Genomic DNA, 18,995 nt, shown 5'->3' on the forward strand with positions numbered 1-18,995 from the left:
TAAAAGTCGTACAAACAGCCCATTCCAAGAATTTAATATTTAGACATGCGTATGAAATTTAAACAATGACTCGTCTTAGTCATCTTAGTGCTACAAACCATTTTTAAAGTTTGTTTTGAACTTTCATCCTCTGGTAGCCACTGGATTGTGATACCTGACTTTGAGTGTGTCTGCCTTAGTGATATATATTTTTTCCTTTACATATTTGACAGCTGCCTACTGTCAGTTTAATTCACCCAGCTATGAGTGAAACTTCTCAATCAATGCAAGTTCAGGTATATGTGGGACTAAAATCTGATTGTACCATTTTTAGCTTCAAGTAATAAGAATATAGGCCGACAGTGTGTTTTCACAAAGCATGTTATGCTGGAATTGAAATAGCCACATATTCACAGTCAATTTTCTTTGCAGCTGGTTCTGTGAATAGTGTGTGTGTATGTGTGTGTGCGCGCGTGCGTATCTTTGTGTGCATGGTTGAGGAGCTGTGCAGGCAACCGCACAGGAGAATTCCTGTATTTGCCTCTGCTTTGTCCTTTGACCTCCTAGGCTTCAACTGAGGGTGGGGGTTAACCTTAGGCTATTTTGTGTTTGTGTGGGTGTGTGAAGAAAGAGTGCGCATTTAAAAGTGTGCAGTGTGCGCGCGCGCATGGCTAAATGTGTTTGTATGTGCATCGGGGTCTAAAAAGGCGGGGGATGGGTTTTCAAGTCAAGAAGGAGGAAGATGCAATGAACGGTCAGCAGTTGGAACAGGAAAAACTTGACGAGGCTACTAAACTCAAGATTTAGGTGGATGCTGACTGCCCCTGAAGCATATATTTGTTAGCACACTGACAAATAATTACTTTGAAACAAATAGATCATTATTACAAATTGCCATGAAACATTGAGTAAGTTCCATTCCATTGCAATCATTAGAAGTTAAAGGTTTAAAGGTCGGCTGTATAAAATACACAAATAAGATTTACTTAGTATTTTCCTAACCTTACAACAAATATAGGCAAAAATCCACACACTGCATAATTGACTGGCATTAAAATGCATTGGACACGTAAAAAAAAGATAAAAAATAAATAAATAAAAATGGAACCCCTGAAACTCTTTAGAACACATCAAAACCCCACCATCCCCATTTTCCACAAAAAAAAACACTGCATCAAGAAATTGGAAAAAAACAACAATAAGGTTTTATATTTAATTACATTTGCAACATACACAACAAGTACAACAACAAACAAGTACGTATGTGCTTAGTGCAAACCATAATCAAATTATAAAACCCAGAGAAACACATCATACATCACTACGGAATGTGCGGAGAAAACCCACGCAGGCACGGGGAGAACATGCGACCCCTTTGGGGACAAGCAATATAGAAAATGGATGGATGGATATATATTTCTTTATATAATCGAGTTGTCGATTAATCGTTAAACCGCTACATTACTTCATGTCCCAATCAAGTTAGTAGTTGTACATACAATGTTTTTTTTTTTTTGATACTGGCTTGCATCCTTTAAATTTGTTCAACCCAAATCAAGCATTGGCTCTCAAATTATTCAATTATGTATAATGATGAGAGGGTGTTAATATAATGACAGGCAAGAAAAACTTGTCAGGGTTGAGGATCACTTAAAGTTTAAAAGAAAGGACACGTGGTTTGTTTTGCCACAAACAGGAAATTAGGGTTCTCATCAGCACTGTTCAGACCTGTGCTGTCTTGTTTTGCTGTCCGGGTGCTTCACGCATCCCCCCTCAAGGGTTTCCTGCAAAATGGGAGTTGTTTGTTAACTGAAATTTGGTCTTTATACTTTCACGTCTAGAAGATTCATGCCAAAGAAATTGGTAGTTCTAACAACAGGAGCATTTGTCATAAGTTAGCTGGGCCTAGACAATGTTGACTGTTGGCCTGTGCAATGTGAGTTCAGTCAGTGCCTGAGAGGCATATTGAAAGAGCTCCAAATTGTGGCTATTGTCTTTCCCGTGGTTCTCTCGTTGTTGGGTAATAGAAGTTTACTGCCTTCACATATTTGAACCCCTGACCTCTGAAAGAACTCTAGCCCAGTTCAGTTCGCCATTTCTCACTCTTGATATTACATACGTACTTCAGTAATTTCCTCTTGTTAATTAGTAAATGAAAGCTTAAGTAAACATTAGAGACACACATTTGCATGATAATCATCACCTTTGACTCTCAAGACACACTGTATGTAAGTTCAGCCGTATAGTAACTGTGGTTGTGTCGTTCTTGCTCTAATAATAATTACTTATCAATATCCCCCCACCAATCCTGCTATCTCTTCTTTCTATTCTCCATATGATTGCAGTAATCAAGTAATCATTGCCTAGCAACTGATGCCTTCAGTAAAACAAATTAGGGCCCGACCAATATGGATATTTGTGAGACTGATGCAGATTTTTGGTAGAGAAAAAAACATTATCCAGCTGATAAATGTTTAAATGTATAATGCATGAAATACAATTCCCGATAAATTTCATGATACATATTTGTTGGTCAGGCAAGTGGAGTTAAAAATGCCACTTAATATGCAGAATCTTGGTTGAGCTTGCATTGTAGTAGTCACGTCTGCTTGTTTGTACATGTAATTACAAGCATTAAAAGTCAATGATGCACTACTGCATTTTCAATATCAAAAGTTGCTATAGGTTTCAACCACTATGCTGAAACCTTGCCAGGATGCCAGCACTCACCCATAAAGGCAAAATTGTCCATCAACTTTGATGTCCACGACTACAATCGATCTTTAACTTTTGTTTGGTACTCAGAGAACTCCTATTTCAAATAGTGGACAAGTTTCAGCTAAAAAATTACACAAATAAGCTTAAACGGCGCAAAATTTGAAGGTGTCCTCCTAATGGACTCTTTGAAATTACAGTGATGGTCAGACCGTAAAAAATCGACTTAAATAGAAAACATTAGTTATAAGAGCAGTGTGGGCAGTAGAATAGGTCAAATGCTTTCGTTAACAGTTGTTTTTTTCATGAATTTATTTGTTATGGAGGATTTTAATGGCAGTTGAAGAGCTGTTTCTTCCCACAGTTTTTAGAAAACTAAAGTGGTTACTTTCATGTTGTTAATTAACATTATTGGCTGGTTTATCAGAAACTAACCTTATTGGATAAACGCAAAACCAATAAATTAAAAAAAAAAAAAAAATCGAAATATGGGGTGAAATTTCAAGATGAACCAAAAATGCACTATACCCTGAACTTAATTTGATCTTCTCTAAAGTTGTCTTCTATCTAAACTTGTAAGGTGTATTTTAAGGTCATCCAGAAATTCCACTCAAATCTCCAATTTCCCTAACTTTTTGTGAGTAGTGTATGTATGGATGTTGGATAACAGAAAATTCAAAATAAACATATTCTTGTCCCAATTTCTCACCTTGCTTTAATAGGCTTTAATATGAATTGTTAAGCGTTATACGTAGTTTGTGAGAACAATAATTGTTTCAATGGGAAGTTGCAATTAAGACCTGGTCCACCTGCAAGCGAATTTTCTATCCTAGCGGCGCTCTTGGGCCACTCTCGGCCCGATTACGCCTACCACAAACACCCCTTTGCTCCCACGTAGTAAACACACATTCTCACATGTGACCTGTGTGACGTCAGCAGAGGGGATTTCCCCGTACCATTTGAGTGTCAGACAGTCACCGCTGTGTCACTACTGGGGGGACTTCCTCGCCTTGCCGCAGTCTTTTTCGCTCGTCTCCTCTGTGTACTTTTCACTCGCCAATGTGTCGTCACCGGTTGGATGCATGTAAATGCTGCTCGACGTTATTGAGCAGCAATTTTAACCTGCATTAACCTGCAGAGGTCAAGAGAAAGGGCATCCAATTTATTTTGGCAAGTGTTTCATCGTAGTAAGGTTTTTGGCGAACATGTGCGCTTTACTTGAGTCTGGTTTACAATGTTACACCAAATGACCAACAGGTTCCAGATACCACTTGGTGATAAATAATCTTGGCACTGTTGTACATCTGCATACTTACCTTTGCTTTGCTTTGCTTGCTTTTAGTCAGCATTTTGCTGAGTAACATGATTTTTGGGTGTCTTAGGCAGAGTGTATTGCAGTTTACATTTATGTGTTTGTGTACGTACGTATGTGTGTGTGTGCACGCGCGCGCGTGTGTGTGTACACTGTGTCGTCTAGTCCAGTCCAGTTATTGCAAGCAGCCCTGACACAGATGGTGCTTGATACCACATACCAAAGGCATTGTTTGGCGAAGGCGAGCTTGAAGAGGTAATTGACAGGAGACATAGAGATTACCGCCACCTACCTAACCCCAAGCACGTTCACGCTTACGCTTCCACCTTTGCTCCATTTTTTATTTTTTCATTACAAGCTTCGATCGCCCCTCTTACTGAACTCCCTTGCACTCCTTCAATTTCACCCTAGCAGCAAAGCCGAGCCTGGCTTCTGATTGGTGGATGGCCTGCTATTGTGCACTATGTTTAACGTGACGTCTAATGTGTGTGTGTATGTGCGTGCGTGTGTGTGTAATGTGCAATGTGCATGTTTGAACCGAGGAAGCGGAGGAGGGGGTGCTTAGAATGACGTTCAAATTCTGTGCAGAGGAGAAAAACCAGCGAGCGTGCGTGTGTTTGTGTGCATGTGCAGAGTAGACCGATTGGCTTGTACGAGCACAAGGGATCGCGAGCAAGGGAGGGGGGTAGAGTGAGAGAGCGAGGGGAAGAGAGAAAGAGAGAGCGTGTGTACGAGGGCTCTGGCAAAACCAGATTAAAAACACAAGATGGCTTCCTGAATGAGCCGTTGGAACACAGAAAGGAGAGAGAGAGAGAGAAAGAGAGAGAGAGAGAGAGGAGTGTGGAGTAGAAAGAAAGAGAAGAAAGGTAGAGAGGGATAGCAGTGACGACGAGGGGGAGCTGGTGACTTGGCTCCTGTCTGATGGGGATTCTGCAAACGGACGAAGGAATACAAAGCAAGGCAGCTGTGAGACTTGGAGGGTAAATATTCGCCACTATAGATCCACACTGTTTGAGGTTTGATAGGTGGGTGGTGGAAAAGACAATGAGGGGGAAGAGGTTAGACAGGACCGAGGAGCATCTTGAGACAAAGCACATCATTTTGTTGCGATGTAGACAAGGAGACCCGCCTGTGGCAAATGAGACGATCTTTTGTTTTAACTGTAACCAGCCCCATTGTGAAGGCTGCCGTTTTGTTTCAGCCTATATTCATAACACTTGTATGTTATGAAGAGGTGAACATTGAGAAGCTTGTGCAAAGTAGAAATATTCCATAATTGTGTATTTAAAATTAGATCTACTTGACATTCTCTGTTGAAGTAGAGGAAGGAAATACCGGCTTGCTGCTTCAGCCCAAATTAAGAAAAATGCATTTGTGTGCTGTTTGATGTTTGCTGAACATGACAGCAATGACAATAATTTAGGTTGACAGACATGAATGTTTTAATCGGTAAAGCCACTCTGCTCAATGACAGGTGGTTTTGAAATGGCCTCTGTCGCATTATTCCATTGATGGTTATTCTCCCTCCCCTCCCATCTCTTTATCTTCCACCCTTTCTTCCCGCCGCTGTGTTAAATGTCTCAAAAGGTGCAAAATTTGGAAGAAAACGGTCCGGGCTGCTCGGAGAACCCCAAAGTGGCATCTGAGGTAAGGGAGGACACCGAGTTTGGCTACCGCGCTTGTGTGTCATTGACGTGTGAGCTGAGCTGCTGGTATGTTAGCTCATTAAGGCACCACGGAGGTGTAAATGTGGGCATTTGTGTACCCAACAATAACATGATTGTGTTGCTGATAGCATGTATGTTCCGATCTTTCTGTGAATTTATGTTGCCTCATGAATCGTGAATACAAAGACTGCACAATTCCTGTACAGTTGCTGCTCGAGTTTACGGTTGTCGTTATGTTAAAGTCACAGACCAAAGGTTTGGTCATTAAATATGCTGGCCCAAAGTTCACCCAGGTGTAGAAACTACCTGTTGTTATCGCTCCTTCCATATCTGATTTCCATTTCTTCCAAGCGGCTCATATTAGAGTTCCATCTCCAGGTCGCTGTGAGCCTTAGTGATGTGTAGCGGTATCCTCGGTTTAAAGCGTCCCACGCTGCCCGCTGATTGGTGCCAGCGCCAGGCATGTGTAGATACAAGAGGCCGAGGAGAGAAGGAGGGAAGAGGAGGAGGAACCCTCGATTCAGGCTCAGGAGCCGGGAGGGGGCGCGCCGTCCTTCCGAGCGTAGGTTCTGGCGTCAAATGAGGTAAAGGGAGTAAAAGTTAGTCGGTCACGCATGCGCACTGCTGGCTCCGTAAAGCTTAGCGAATTGCAGCGTGTTTCCGCTGAAATCCGCCATTCGGAACTGCGCTGTTCACACTCGCCGCCGGGAACATGTGTTTTTGCAGGTAGGAGGTTTGAGCGGCGAGAGTTCTCCAGATAATCGTTAAGGACATACTGTAGCAAACAAGTTGTCGGAGAAACGCATTCTTGGAAAAAGGGACTGTCATTGTGTCGACAATAAAGTACAGCAAATGCAAAGCAGTTGGATTTAACATGAGCCTGACTGTTTAATTGCATTACATCATCTCTCGAAAATATAAGATAAAATAATCTCCATAAGATGTGGTGCACTTCTAAAAAATAATGTGGTTATCATTCTTGGATTTGTGGTCAAACCTTTTCTTGCTTGAACAAATCGCTGCACTTTCCCATTTGTGTTTTCCTGAGCTGTTTGTTGATGGTTGCAGTTGCTGTGCTCATCAGCAGTTCCGTTTAGTAACTAGTTTATCTAGTAAAGATCTTGTTTCGCTGTCAAACTGCAATCTGATTACCAAATAGCAAACATAGTTCTTGTACAACTATTTAAAAAAACAAAACAGGTTATGTAGTGACAAGTCAGGATTGTCTGAGTCATTGCATGAGTTTTTTTTCTTCCTTTTCTGCTGTTAATGGAGTAATGTTTAATGAAGAGGTTACAAGTCCAAAAACAGGTTACAAGACAGCCTTAACTTGCTTTTTCGCACTGAGGTTTTTCTTTCAATTGGAAAAGATATATAAAATGGCGTGGTGGGGCAGCAGATAGACTCTGTGTTAATCATATGTTTAGCTTTGCATGGAATCCCCAGGCTGGTAAGCAAAGGGTTAACAGTGACCTAGTTTCCAGGGCAACACTGAGAGTATGACAACACCACCACTTTAATTTTAGCTCAGCTACAGCAGCCAATCGTGGCGGTCACGTAATCCACTAACCATCATACATGTGAGTGTATGGGTGTGTAGTTTTGTAGGAAGTGGTTGAGCGTATTGTGCAGACTCAGGAAGTGGAAGGTTTGACAACACAAGTGTGCCATTCAGTCTTGCTTTCACTGCACTTTTTAAGTCAAGAACCGCTCTTAGAATAGTTGGCCAAAGGTTTTGGGACTCCTGGCCATTTCATCTCCTGTACAAAAGTTGTAGAGTTTACCTATGTGGGAATTTTTCTCCATTCAACTCATGTTGAGAGAGAGCTCGGCTCACAATTGCTCTTGTAATTTACCCCAAAGGTATTTGAGATATATATATATATATATATATATATATAATAAAATCCCTATTTTTTTGTTTTATTTTTTGTTTCTAATGTGCTTGAATTAAGCCGTATTCGGTAAGAGTCTATATATATATAATATATAATATATATAATAAATAAAGCTGACATAACACATTTTATTATTATATTATATGATTATAAGGTTATTTATTGTGTTATGTGCTAGCAGTTTGGTGTCCCAGCTTGACTGCTAAATGTGTGGTTGGGTTGATGTGGAAGAACTTGAAATGCTCTCAAATACCTTTGGGGTAAATTACAAGAGCAATTGTGAGCCGAGCTCTCTCTCAACATGAGTTGAATGGAGAAAAATTCCCACATAGGTAAACTCTACAACTTTTGTACAGGAGATGAAATGGCCAGGAGTCCCAAAACCGGCCCTCCCTGTGTGGAGTTTGCATGTTCTCCCCGGGACTGCGTGAGTTTTCTCCGAGCACTCTGGTTTCCTCCCACATCCCAAAAACATGCTTGGTAGGCCGATTGAGCACTCCAAATTGTCCCTAGGTATAAGTGCGAGTGTGAATGGTTGTTCGTCTCTGTGTGCCCTGCGATGGGCTGGCAACCAGTTCAGAGTGTCCCCTGCCTACTGCCCGATGACTGCTGGGATAGGCTCCAGTACGCCCATGACCCCCGTGGGGACACGTGGTACAGATAATGGATGGATATTTATAATATATATATTTATTTATTTATTTTCTTCACATTTTGCTCTATTGCTTTGCCATGCTTTGTTATAAATACTCAAAGCTAATGATTACCATGTGATAAGAGATTGGACTGACTAAATAGCAATCAACTGAGGACAGAGTTTGACCGCAGAAAACAGTGAGTAACATTGTTCCTAGTTAAAGACTGTTGTTTTTTAAGTCATGAGGAAACTGTTTTTAAAATATTACTAAATGAAGTTGGACGCATAGCATGTCAAATGTGCTCTTAAGATGAACAAAAGAAAAATTCAGATAACTCAGATGTCTATACCTGACAAATCACTTGAGTGCCTAGCAGGGTTATAATAGTTTTTTTTTTTAATTAAAATTGTTTATTTCATTTTTACTTATGTAAAATATGTTAGTTTCTGTAGTGTAATACCAAAATAAAAACATTTTAACAATAAATCCTCAAAGTTCATGCATGAAATTAATTTACCAAAATGGTTATTTTCACTATAGTTATTTTTGTGTGGAATGTAAGATGTACTTTCATTTATTTCGATGTGCTTTTTAGAGCACTAATTTTTGTTTTATTTTGTTCATGAAAATATTTTTTTCCAGTTTTAGTTATTTTGTCAGTTTTCATAAGCTTGGCCCAAAGAAATTCATCATTTCCTCACTCGTCCTACTGGCCCCAGACGACACAACAATACCCTACTAGTCCAAATGCAAGTTTATATAGTATTAAATTTTTAAACGTTGACCTGGTTTGAAGGATTTGGATTCTCAAAACAGTGACGATTAGGTTCTTAAAACCATCCTTTAGATATGTATGTCTGTAATTCCAGATGATGGAAATGAAAGTTTCACCCAAATTTATGTTACCTTAACAAATAAGTGGATGTTTAATACATTTTCCAAGCTTTAAAATGTCAGATCAGTTCATTTGTGTTAAGCGCCCTGAATTAGCTTGGTACGACGGTGCCTTAGTGATGCTGTTGGCATTGTGGATGCTGTCTGTGTTTGATGGAAGGGAAGGGAATTTGTCAGCTGCATGATGCCGCAGCTAATAAAAAATGTATGGAAGGAAAAGCGGGCGGAGCTATCAGCTGTTGCTCTAACTCTTTAACTCTCACATGACTGCCGATAATGCTGCCGCTCCCGCTGGGCGTGCGGTTCATACATGAATGCAGCACTACTAGGTTTTAGGTCATATAGCTCCGCAGCTGTTCGAGTTTCCATCACACCCACACACACACACGCACAAAATAATCGATAGGTGAACCAACAAAAGCAGGCTGAAAAAGTGGCATTCATATAAGGGCGTTATAAGCACTTTAAATATGTTTCTTTACCCTTTTTCTTAAAAGGGGCTAACTCAGTCATAGCTCCATCAATTCAGCTGAAAAGTTCGGATTGGGCCTGCTTGCCTCCACTTTTCTTGCCTTTTCATGCCGTGACCATAGATCGAGTTGCCATGGCAGAGCACTGGCCCTTTAAAACCGGCTCCGCCTGACCAGACATATGGAGAGCTAATCTTAGCTCAAGTCCTGAGAGGGACAAAGATGGCAAGCAGCCACTATGCAGTAGTGTATAGGTTTGTTCTCGTTCTTCATTTTTAAGACTGAGGTGTACCTAATTTAAGAATTTAAGAACATTTTCCTATTTTATACACATTGACCAGCAGGTATTACACAATGCACCCTGCTGTTGTTCTGAAGTTGTCAACATATTTGTGGTGTCAGTCGTTGTCTGTCTAATAAATGATGTGTATTGATGAAATTCCTAATATTACAAGAACACACACAAAGGGAGTTCCTTCCAAAAAATAGAGCACTCCATGCTCCTTATGTTGCCTTCGAGCCCCCGCCTACCACCATTATTTCCATTTTTTTCTGCCTCCCTCGCAAACCACTCCTCCTTTTTCTTTGTGTGGATTTCAGGGCGAGGGTGGGTGTGGGGGGGGCGGGCTTCCCCAGCTGGGCTTCTCGTGCTGACTTGCACGTGCCGAATGTCGGGAGAAATGGCTGTCGGGTCAACCAACATGAAATGCATTGATGTACAACCAAACCTTAAAAAAAAAAAAAAAGATGAAACAGACAGATGAAAGGTGTAAAAAAATATGAAATACGTTGCACAAGTTATACACAAAAAGGCATCTATTATATGATTTTAATATTTGTCTGTGGAGATGTGATGTTCTCTTCAGTTCTTATTATACAGTGCATAAATTCGAAATGAGTTTTTATTTACTGAAGTATAGCAGCATCCTTCAGATTTTGAAAATCAACAATTAACCAAAAGAGCATATGCATGAAATTTTATAAAACAATATTATAAAACTTTTACATGATGCATAAATTACGAGCATGTTAACACAAAATTTCTCAAATAAATTGCTCAAAATGTGCACAAGCCAGGCTTTTTTCACTTTTAATGGTTCTCACTTAACAAGGCTGTGCAATCAGAAACTAAAAAAAAAAATTGAATCAATTAATGTGATGGATTAAATTCACTCAGCACACTCAGAGCGCTCTGGGTTCTCCTTAAGACAAAAACATTCGGTCGTGAATAATTCATACTCTGTTCTAAAGGTCATTTTAGAGTCGCATTGTGAAGTTGTCCCATTGACTAGTCAACTAGTCTGTGCAAGCCCTAACATTGAAAATATACACATAGAGTACATCTGTCAAAGCACTCACAGAAACGTTGGCCAGACTCACACTGTATGACAGAGGCCGTAAACGATGTGACCCATCACAGATGCGGCAATGTTTCACTTGGTGAAAGATTTGTGTCCTGTTCAAACTGCTAAAAATGATTCCTTTTCGATCTGCATTACAAGTCTTACGATTTTTTTTCCCCGAACACCGGCAATCCTCACACGTACGCATATTGTCACAAAACAGTGCTACGAAAAATAAAAAAAGTTACTTGCAACAACAAGTGAGTTCCATTGCATTATACCTCACTGCAGCTCCCAGCAGCAGTTTTTTTTAACTTTGTGTTTGTATGCTGCTCTTTTTTTTTTTTTTTACCATGACTTTAAACCGGACGAGTTGTGTGCATTTTCTTACAGTTGCTAGAACAGAACTGTAACCTTTGTCATCGTTTTACTCAGAAGTGTTGTTGCTTTTATTGTCATTTGTATTGTAAAACTAAGAATGGATGGACGGGCGGACGGACTGATGATGAATGGATGGTCGGTCCGATTTTTAACCCAGCAGTTCCCAAGTAAATTATTAAAAGCTTAAAAACAAAGTGACATTCTTGCAAATGAGGAGTGTAAAGATTTTTTTTCCAGGAGTGTAAACTCAACTCATACTCAACGGTATGTGCTCTATGCAGCCTTGCTGCCACTGGTCCCACCCTCCAATAAACCCACTGACCCTCAATGAACAATCCAATACAGTATGCAGAGTAGCATGCGTATGTGCAGTCATGTGCATGTGAAACAAGAAAGGGTAAAGAAGGGGGTTGGAGGCGAGGCTCCTTTACAGTCCCTGCATCGCTTGTGTGCATTGTAAATGTTTAGTTACATTCGCAGCAGCATGCCTGTGCCTGTAATGAGAAACAGGCAATGGAAGGGAAGGGAGAAGGTAAAGAAAAGGAGCAAAAAGCAAAAGCACATTGAGGGGGTGGGGAGAGAGTGAGATCCGATGACCTTGATGCCATTAGACTTCAGGGCAATGAAGCTTGGGGGAGGGGCAATTTTATGTATGGTGGTCAATGGAATCGGCAGTGGAGAGAGAATAATCCGGTTGACGCTATATGATTGGAGGAGGAGCTTGGCCATGCTTGATGTGACTGTGACGCTCATGTGAGGTTTTATTGGCTACTAGGAAAGGATACAAACAATTCACAAACTCGCAGGTCCAAACATAAGTGATGAAAGACGGTACAAAACTATAGAAATTTCAATGCTCAAATGAAACTAGGGAGCTAAAAATAGTCAGACCTCCCACCGCTGTTGCAAACAATAACTTCAACTCAGCTCTGGTGTTTTAGGGGATTTATGCCAGCAGTCATTTGGAAGAAAAGATGACTCAGGCTTAGTCATATGCAAGTCAAACCAACACACTTCTCAGAACCGACTCGTGTTGTCAGTCATGCCTCCTACCTTTCCTGTGTGCTGCTGAGAAAAGCAGAATGACAAAGAGAAACAAAGAAAAGGCAATCGAAGAAAAGCAGTGAAAGGAGAGCCGCTTGTACGAATGAGTGATGGTCGGACCAAATCATGGGCTGGGATTCATGTTAGAATTACAATCGCTGCCAGGTTACAGCGACTTTACTGTAAGTCCCACTCAATTTTACTGTCTTGCCAGACATTATACTCCTGGCATGATGCTGTTTATGTATGTATGTATGTATGTATGTATGTATGTATGTATGTATGTATGTATGTATGTATGTATGTATGTATGTATGTATGTATGTATCTATCTATGTATCTATCTATGTATCTATGTATCTATATATTTATATATCTATGTATGTATGTATGTTTGGATGGATGGATGGATGGATGGATGGATGGATGGATGGATGGATGGATGGATGGATGGATGGATGGATGGAATGGAAATATATGATGTGCATACAATCAAGCCAGAAATTATTCATATCCCAGGGGTAGTTGTTGTTCATGTAATAACTAAATCTTTTATTATAGTTCCTTAATGGATTCATTTTTATCTTTTGGCTGAATTGTTTTATGTTCTGTTATAATCTGTACATGGCACTTCGTTTCAGCTGTGGTTGTTTTTGAAGTGTTCGATAAATGAAGTTCTGTTTTTTTTTAAACCAGTTACTTGTCAGTTTGTTTAGCTGATTGAGTTCGAGATGCATTGTGCTCATAGTATGATGTCAGATTTGGTCATTGTAAACCTTGTGGCTTTGTTTCTGTATAAGCCTTTCAGCCCACTGAACTCACTGAATTTATTTAGTTATCATGTTCAGTTGATTGTCCGCCAGCATTGGGCCTGTTCCAGAGAATTGAATGGGTATTATAACATATTACATATAACATTACATGAATTGACCGCTTGAAGAATTCTTATCGTTGTGTTGAATTATTTGGAATTGTGTCTTGAAAAACGTGGGACAAAAAGGAGTGTGCACAGGTGCAATTAGAAGTCTTTACGAGTTTGAAACTAAAGAACATTTAACACCGTCAAACCCAAAGATCGAAACTTTCAAACAGCTGAAAATTTTGTATGTCTTTATTTACATCCAGAAAATGTCTTCGTCTTTCAATGACAAAATACTGGACAGTGACAACAGAATTGATTCTCTGTTAAGGATTTGTGTTGATTACCATTGCTCAGTCTCATATTTAATTGACATTTTTAAAATCATATTTAATGATGTTATACTCAGTATACTCCCTCAGTTATAAATTCAATTTTCACTCCGTTGAATATTTTTGTGCCACACCACACCAAAAAGTAGACCGCACACACGCAGATATGAGAGCGATGGCATGTCTTGCTCAACGCGAGCTCATGCTAGCATTCAACTAGGCTGTACTGTTGACCTTAAAAAGACAACTTTTGTGCACCAGGATTATGACTCAAGACCAGCGGGGAGCCTGAACCGCTGCATCAATTCAGACGGAGGCGTGAGCCAGAACGTAGGGCTGACTGAAAGTGCAAGTTTTCGAATGCGGCGGGTGATGCCTTATGAGAGGCGGAGGCGAATGTGTTGGTGGGTGGCAGTCATGGAGGCTAATGACACGATGACGCCGATGATGCAACTACACTACGTCATCAACATGTGCTTCCAACCTCGCCTGCCCACTGCCTTTCCTCTCGCTCATTGGCCCTCCCTGCTCATGTGACTTATGCTCCGCTTCTGTCCTTCCCTTGGAAAGCTCAGGCTGCACCGTTTCGCTTTGGGGATGACGCTCATCTGTTCTATGTGTATATATAAAAATACGTCTGGCAGGAGAGAGGCAGACAATGTGCAATCGTCGGGACCGGAGAAATCTGCAGTAAGCTTGAACGAGAAAAGGCTCGGGGAACGAAGCGGAGAGCGAGGCAGACCGAGAAAGCCTGTAGAAAATGACAGTGCAGGGAAGCTATAAGAGACAGACAAAGACCAAAGTAGGAGAGGAAGTCACTTCTGTCAAAGAATGGCAAAGTCTGCAAATGGTGAATAATGTCAGAGAATTAGACTACGCAGCAGGAGGAGGAGGCAGCCATGTTTTTTCTTCTTCACCTGGCTGCGGATGTGTGCCGAAAGCTGGCGATTATTGAGAAGAGGAGCGACTCTGCGAGGCCAGTCAGCCAGCAAGTAACGACAACGATGGTAGAACGATGACGAGGAGCCAACGACAGGCGGTGCGCTGCGATCTTGGCCCGGTGGACAAGATGGCGAGGCTCGTCCGTTTACGAATGCAATTGGTTTGTCACGAGAATAACAAAATGACTCATCCTCGGTCTTCCACCACCATTCACCACATAGCAAGAGGAACTTCTCCATAGAATTCCCACTTTCTTCTGACGCAGTATCTCTCTGCCCTTATCCCTCTCTTGATATCCTGCTCCTCATCCTCGCTGATCTCAAAGTGTCATCCAATATTCCCTGTCCTCCTTTCCATCATGTAGTTTTATCCCACATTGGTGTCTTTCAGCTGATCTCCGTTGCAGAACGCAAAGATCATATCAAAACACCCTCTTTTCCAGTTTCTCCTTTCATTCTTCGCGGAAGGGTTAGCAAGTCAACAACCACGCTCCCACTTGCGCGGCTTCACTCTAAGATCGACTGCAGGTTTCACGCGAGGAATTCGCTGGGATGGAGGAACCGTTTTTTGTCCCTTCGTCCCTCTCCATGGGCTGCGCTGAAAGAGGATATAATCGGAAGGAAAACAACCACAATTGCATTTTTTGCTTTCTCCTGCAGCTTCCGCTGATGGATGAATGCGTGTGTCCAAGATGCAACGCACGAAATCATACGAAACCAGTCCTACGCTGGGTCGAAATGAACAAGCCAAAAAGCTTAGGTAAAATGTGAGAAGCGAGAGTGCGTTGGGTGGAGCTGCTGTTTCCTTGTGACTATAGCCTTTAGCGCTTTCTGTTTCTGTTCACTGCACGCTCCTCCATTCCATCGTACGTGCCCACAGTGGCTCCGATAATGGCCCCTCGCTCTGCACACACTGGAGAGAGAGGGGGGGGGGGGGGGAGAACGAGATGATGTAAAGGCTGCATGAGCGGAAGGGGAGTAGAGTGAGGGAGAAAGAGAGGAGAGCTGGGGGGGAGGGTGTTGACTGAGAAGCCGACTGCATGTGCAGCCGAGGGAAAGAAAGAAAGAGGATATTGAAAAAGGGAAGGGAGGAGCAGACAGTTAATGAGAAAAGAAAAAGGAGAGAACGGAAAGTGGCAGCCATAAGGGGAAGCGAAGAGAATGACGAAGGCGTGCGCCGTGTTAGGGGGAGGTGTGTTATTTATGTGTGGCTGGCCGTGTGCAAATGCACGCATGTGGATTTTGCTGCTCTTTCTGTCTGGCTGGATGGAATAAGGAGGAATTACAACACCTTCAGATTGCTAGTGTTCTGACACTTCAACGTCGCTCATGCCCCTCTCTGCCGGCTCATCTGCTTTCTGCAATCCGACCGGTATCTCTCTCTGGACGTCTTGCACCACGTAAGTTGTCCTTGAGCTCTCGTCATATTGTCACGATTTCTGCTTCCTGCTCCTTCTCAATAGCATGGCAGCCGAGGTAGGGGGGGGGGGACAAGAGGGAGGATGGCAAGTGTTGTGAATCAGGGATTTAGGTTCAGCTGTCTCCTCAGTGGCTGAAGCCCCTTAGCAACACCATTCTTTATATGCTTTGTCTCCTCCCTCTTTCATTTTCATTGTCAGTGTCTATTGAGCCGACGAGTTGCGTTGGATTTAAAGGGCTCCTGAGGTATTTTCTCCCCCTCTCAATGCACTTTTGGATGTTTAGCAAAAGGTGTATTTGTGTGACAGGGATGGTTTGACCTTAGTGTAAATATGACATAAAATCTCTCGTTGTTTGTACAGTTAGAGGCTCTGATAGTTTCACTGAATTTTCCGCGTCGACAATCAGTCATGTTGAATAAAAGCTGAACTGTCACAGTGTATTGAAACATAGTTGGTAGATGTTGCTTTAAAAAAAAAAAAAACATCTTTGGGTCCATCTCAACATGCATTTCACCACGTTGCTTTTACATGTAGATTAAACGACTAGAAAAAGAGGAAAGGAGAGTGTGTGCGATAGTGGGATGTTGCAGTCAGTCTGTTTCAACACACTGCAGTTCTCATAACAGCCGCACACGGCCCCCCCGCCCCCTTCCTCTTTCCCGTCTGATGCTGCTGATAGTGCAGACATGGGGCCTCTCACGTACTGCTTGCCGGCTGTTCGCTGCCGCCACCCCAACCCCCCTTTTCTAACCCTAAACCACCTCTTAGGCCAAGCATCACTACCCCCTGGGATCCAAAAGATCCAACTGTCTGGTAATTAAACACTTTGAAGGTTCATGGTGATATTAGAACGATGAGGGAAGCTGGACATTGGCTGACATATGCCTAGATTGAAGAAGAAGGAATTTGTTTGTCGTCAGGGTGTACATTAATTGTAATCACACATCTTTATTGGGAATAATTAATTGATTTCATTCACAGAGGGAACATTGACTAATATACTGATTATAATTATGACCAGCAAATGACATCATACCATCAAAATCTTCAAAGCTTTAACTGGAGTACTGCTAGGAAATTAAATCGGCTGTGTGAGAAAGGCAGGCCTTTTTCAACGTTTTTAAAATGTTTCAATAAAGTATCTCCCACTGCTCTTCATCATACGTGTATAAATATGCAATTGTGTGTAATAATGTTTGTAAAAATACATGTTATTTAACCATTTCTTAAAAGTTGTACTATGTACATATTTTTGTCCATAAATTAAATGTAAAAAAACCTGTTTCCTTATTATTCAGATAATTACCATCTTGAGAGACAGGGCTTAGTTATAGAGCCTAAAATACTTATTATGGTATAAAGTGAATTTCTAAAAGTGTAAAAGAAATAATGGTGGTAGTTCTGAATGGGTTATTTACATGTCAATGGTGAATGTTTCCTGTTAAAATGGTCAGAAAGTATATTTTTCCCCTCTGCTTCTTTTTATACACACTTTGCATTTTCATGCAAATATACTATTTTTTTGTCATGAAATGGATTTAGCAAATAAAAACACAGTGATAGCAAATCTCAATTGAATAAAAAAAGATAAGGAATAATTTTGAGGCCTATTATTGTGTAAATCTCAAAACTTTTGTTTTCCAAAATAAAATGTTGTGGTCCAAAATAGTGCAAATAAATGCAAATAACGTTATTTTAATATTTAATCAACATTTGACCTTATTAGCTCATCATGGCTGATGACTGCTTACTTTCCGTTTTTGCTATGTAGCTGTTATTATCGCTGCATATTTTCAATTGTAATATTAATTTACTCCTCATAGATAGTTGTGTGCAGCCCGGATGCAGTTCTAGCCAGACTTCAGTGAAAAGTATACTGTACGCTTTGGGACTTATTCTGCCCTCATTTTGCGACTCTGCATTTCACATTAGTTCAGCGATTGGCATTAGCCTCGCCATCCTCTCGTATTCTCTCTTCTTGCGTGGTGTGTTGCATGCTCAGCTACTTCTTGTCCACATTCGAGTCATCTGAGGTCACAATTTTTATTCGAAAAGATGTTCGACCCTTGTTGTAACCAGTGCATCAATTTGTAATGTATCCATGTTTGTATTGTATTGTATAATGTATATCCCAGGAATGCACAGAAAATTAAATTATAGAACCTTTGGGCAGAAAATGGCTCGAAAGTGCATTTTTGGTTTTCAACCTAAATAGTTTTGTCACTGAAAGAGCTCGGCAGAAATAGGATTCTGTGATAACACAAGTATGCGCCGATACCCTGCTGAACTGAGAGCAAGCGGTGCCATCAGAGCCAAAACAAAAAGCGGCCATGAAAGTGTGAACATCACTTGCAAGGAACCATAGATTTTACACTGAGGGATCTATTTTCATAGAAAGGCGTGTACCGGGGGCAAGTCTATGTTGTGGTGTTTGGGAATTTGACTGGCCGCGCTGCGCTTCGCTAGGTGTTCCTGCGCACCAAGGCCGTTTACTATTACATGTCCCCGTCACACCTGAGAATTTGGTGACAGAACGGTGAAAGGGGAAACCAGGTCTAAGTTGTGGTGCTGTTGGTGTAACGCACACAATTTTGGTGGATTTGATCCAGGTGCAGGCACACAGATTCATGGCTGATAGGTATGTGCATGGATGTCATTGAATTTCATTCATAAATATGACATCAGCACGCATCAAAACTTGTGAAACATTGAATTCATTGAATGCTAATGCATTCAATACAGTTAATTGACTTCAACCAAAGTCCTTAGCTGCAATACCAGCCTGCCATTGTTAGGCCACTACATGGACTCTGTTAATGATTTCTGTTTGCTCTTGAATGATCTATGTTGGTCATGCCTTCTTTGACTCTAATCCCATTTCATGAGTAGACTGTGAGTTGATTTGTTCATGTGTAGTATTTTGCTGGTCAATTGGAGTTACAAATTTATGCACTGCCATTCAATTTTAATAGTAAGTTATCGAGTAACTAATAATTTAAAATGGTCTGATTTGGGCATTTAATATCCAAGGCCAGGTTGATGTTAGTATAATTTATGATGTGGCAAAAGTTTGGTTTCATTAGTTATTCTCTTTCTAGACA

At 41.1% G+C, this 18,995-nt stretch overlaps 1 protein-coding gene and 1 long non-coding RNA gene across 5 annotated transcripts in view; one reads left to right on the top strand and one right to left on the bottom strand.

The window, feature by feature from the left end:
- tet3 (tet methylcytosine dioxygenase 3) overlaps positions 1 to 18,995 on the top strand; it is a 37,940-nt gene that overhangs the window by 913 nt on the left and 18,032 nt on the right. The window contains exons 1-2 of one of the 4 annotated variants that reach the window (XM_037259733.1): positions 4,535 to 4,986; positions 5,594 to 5,653. The exons of 1 other annotated variant lie outside the window; for it this stretch is intronic. The gene's annotated coding sequence lies outside the window, so the exon portion shown is untranslated. Of the gene's footprint in view, positions 1 to 4,534; positions 4,987 to 5,593; positions 5,654 to 15,740; positions 15,874 to 18,995 lie in introns of those variants that run through there. 2 more of the 4 variants (XM_037259734.1, XM_037259732.1) reach the window with 2 other exon arrangements.
- Positions 13,429 to 15,854, bottom strand: LOC119127695. Its single transcript, XR_005098895.1, has 2 exons — positions 15,765 to 15,854; positions 13,429 to 15,386 (listed from the first exon to the last, which is right to left on the bottom strand). It is a non-coding gene; the product is annotated as an uncharacterized LOC119127695 (long non-coding RNA).

Source organism: Syngnathus acus, chromosome 9 (assembly GCF_901709675.1).
Source record: "Syngnathus acus chromosome 9, fSynAcu1.2, whole genome shotgun sequence".
NCBI lineage: Eukaryota > Metazoa > Chordata > Actinopteri > Syngnathiformes > Syngnathidae > Syngnathus > Syngnathus acus.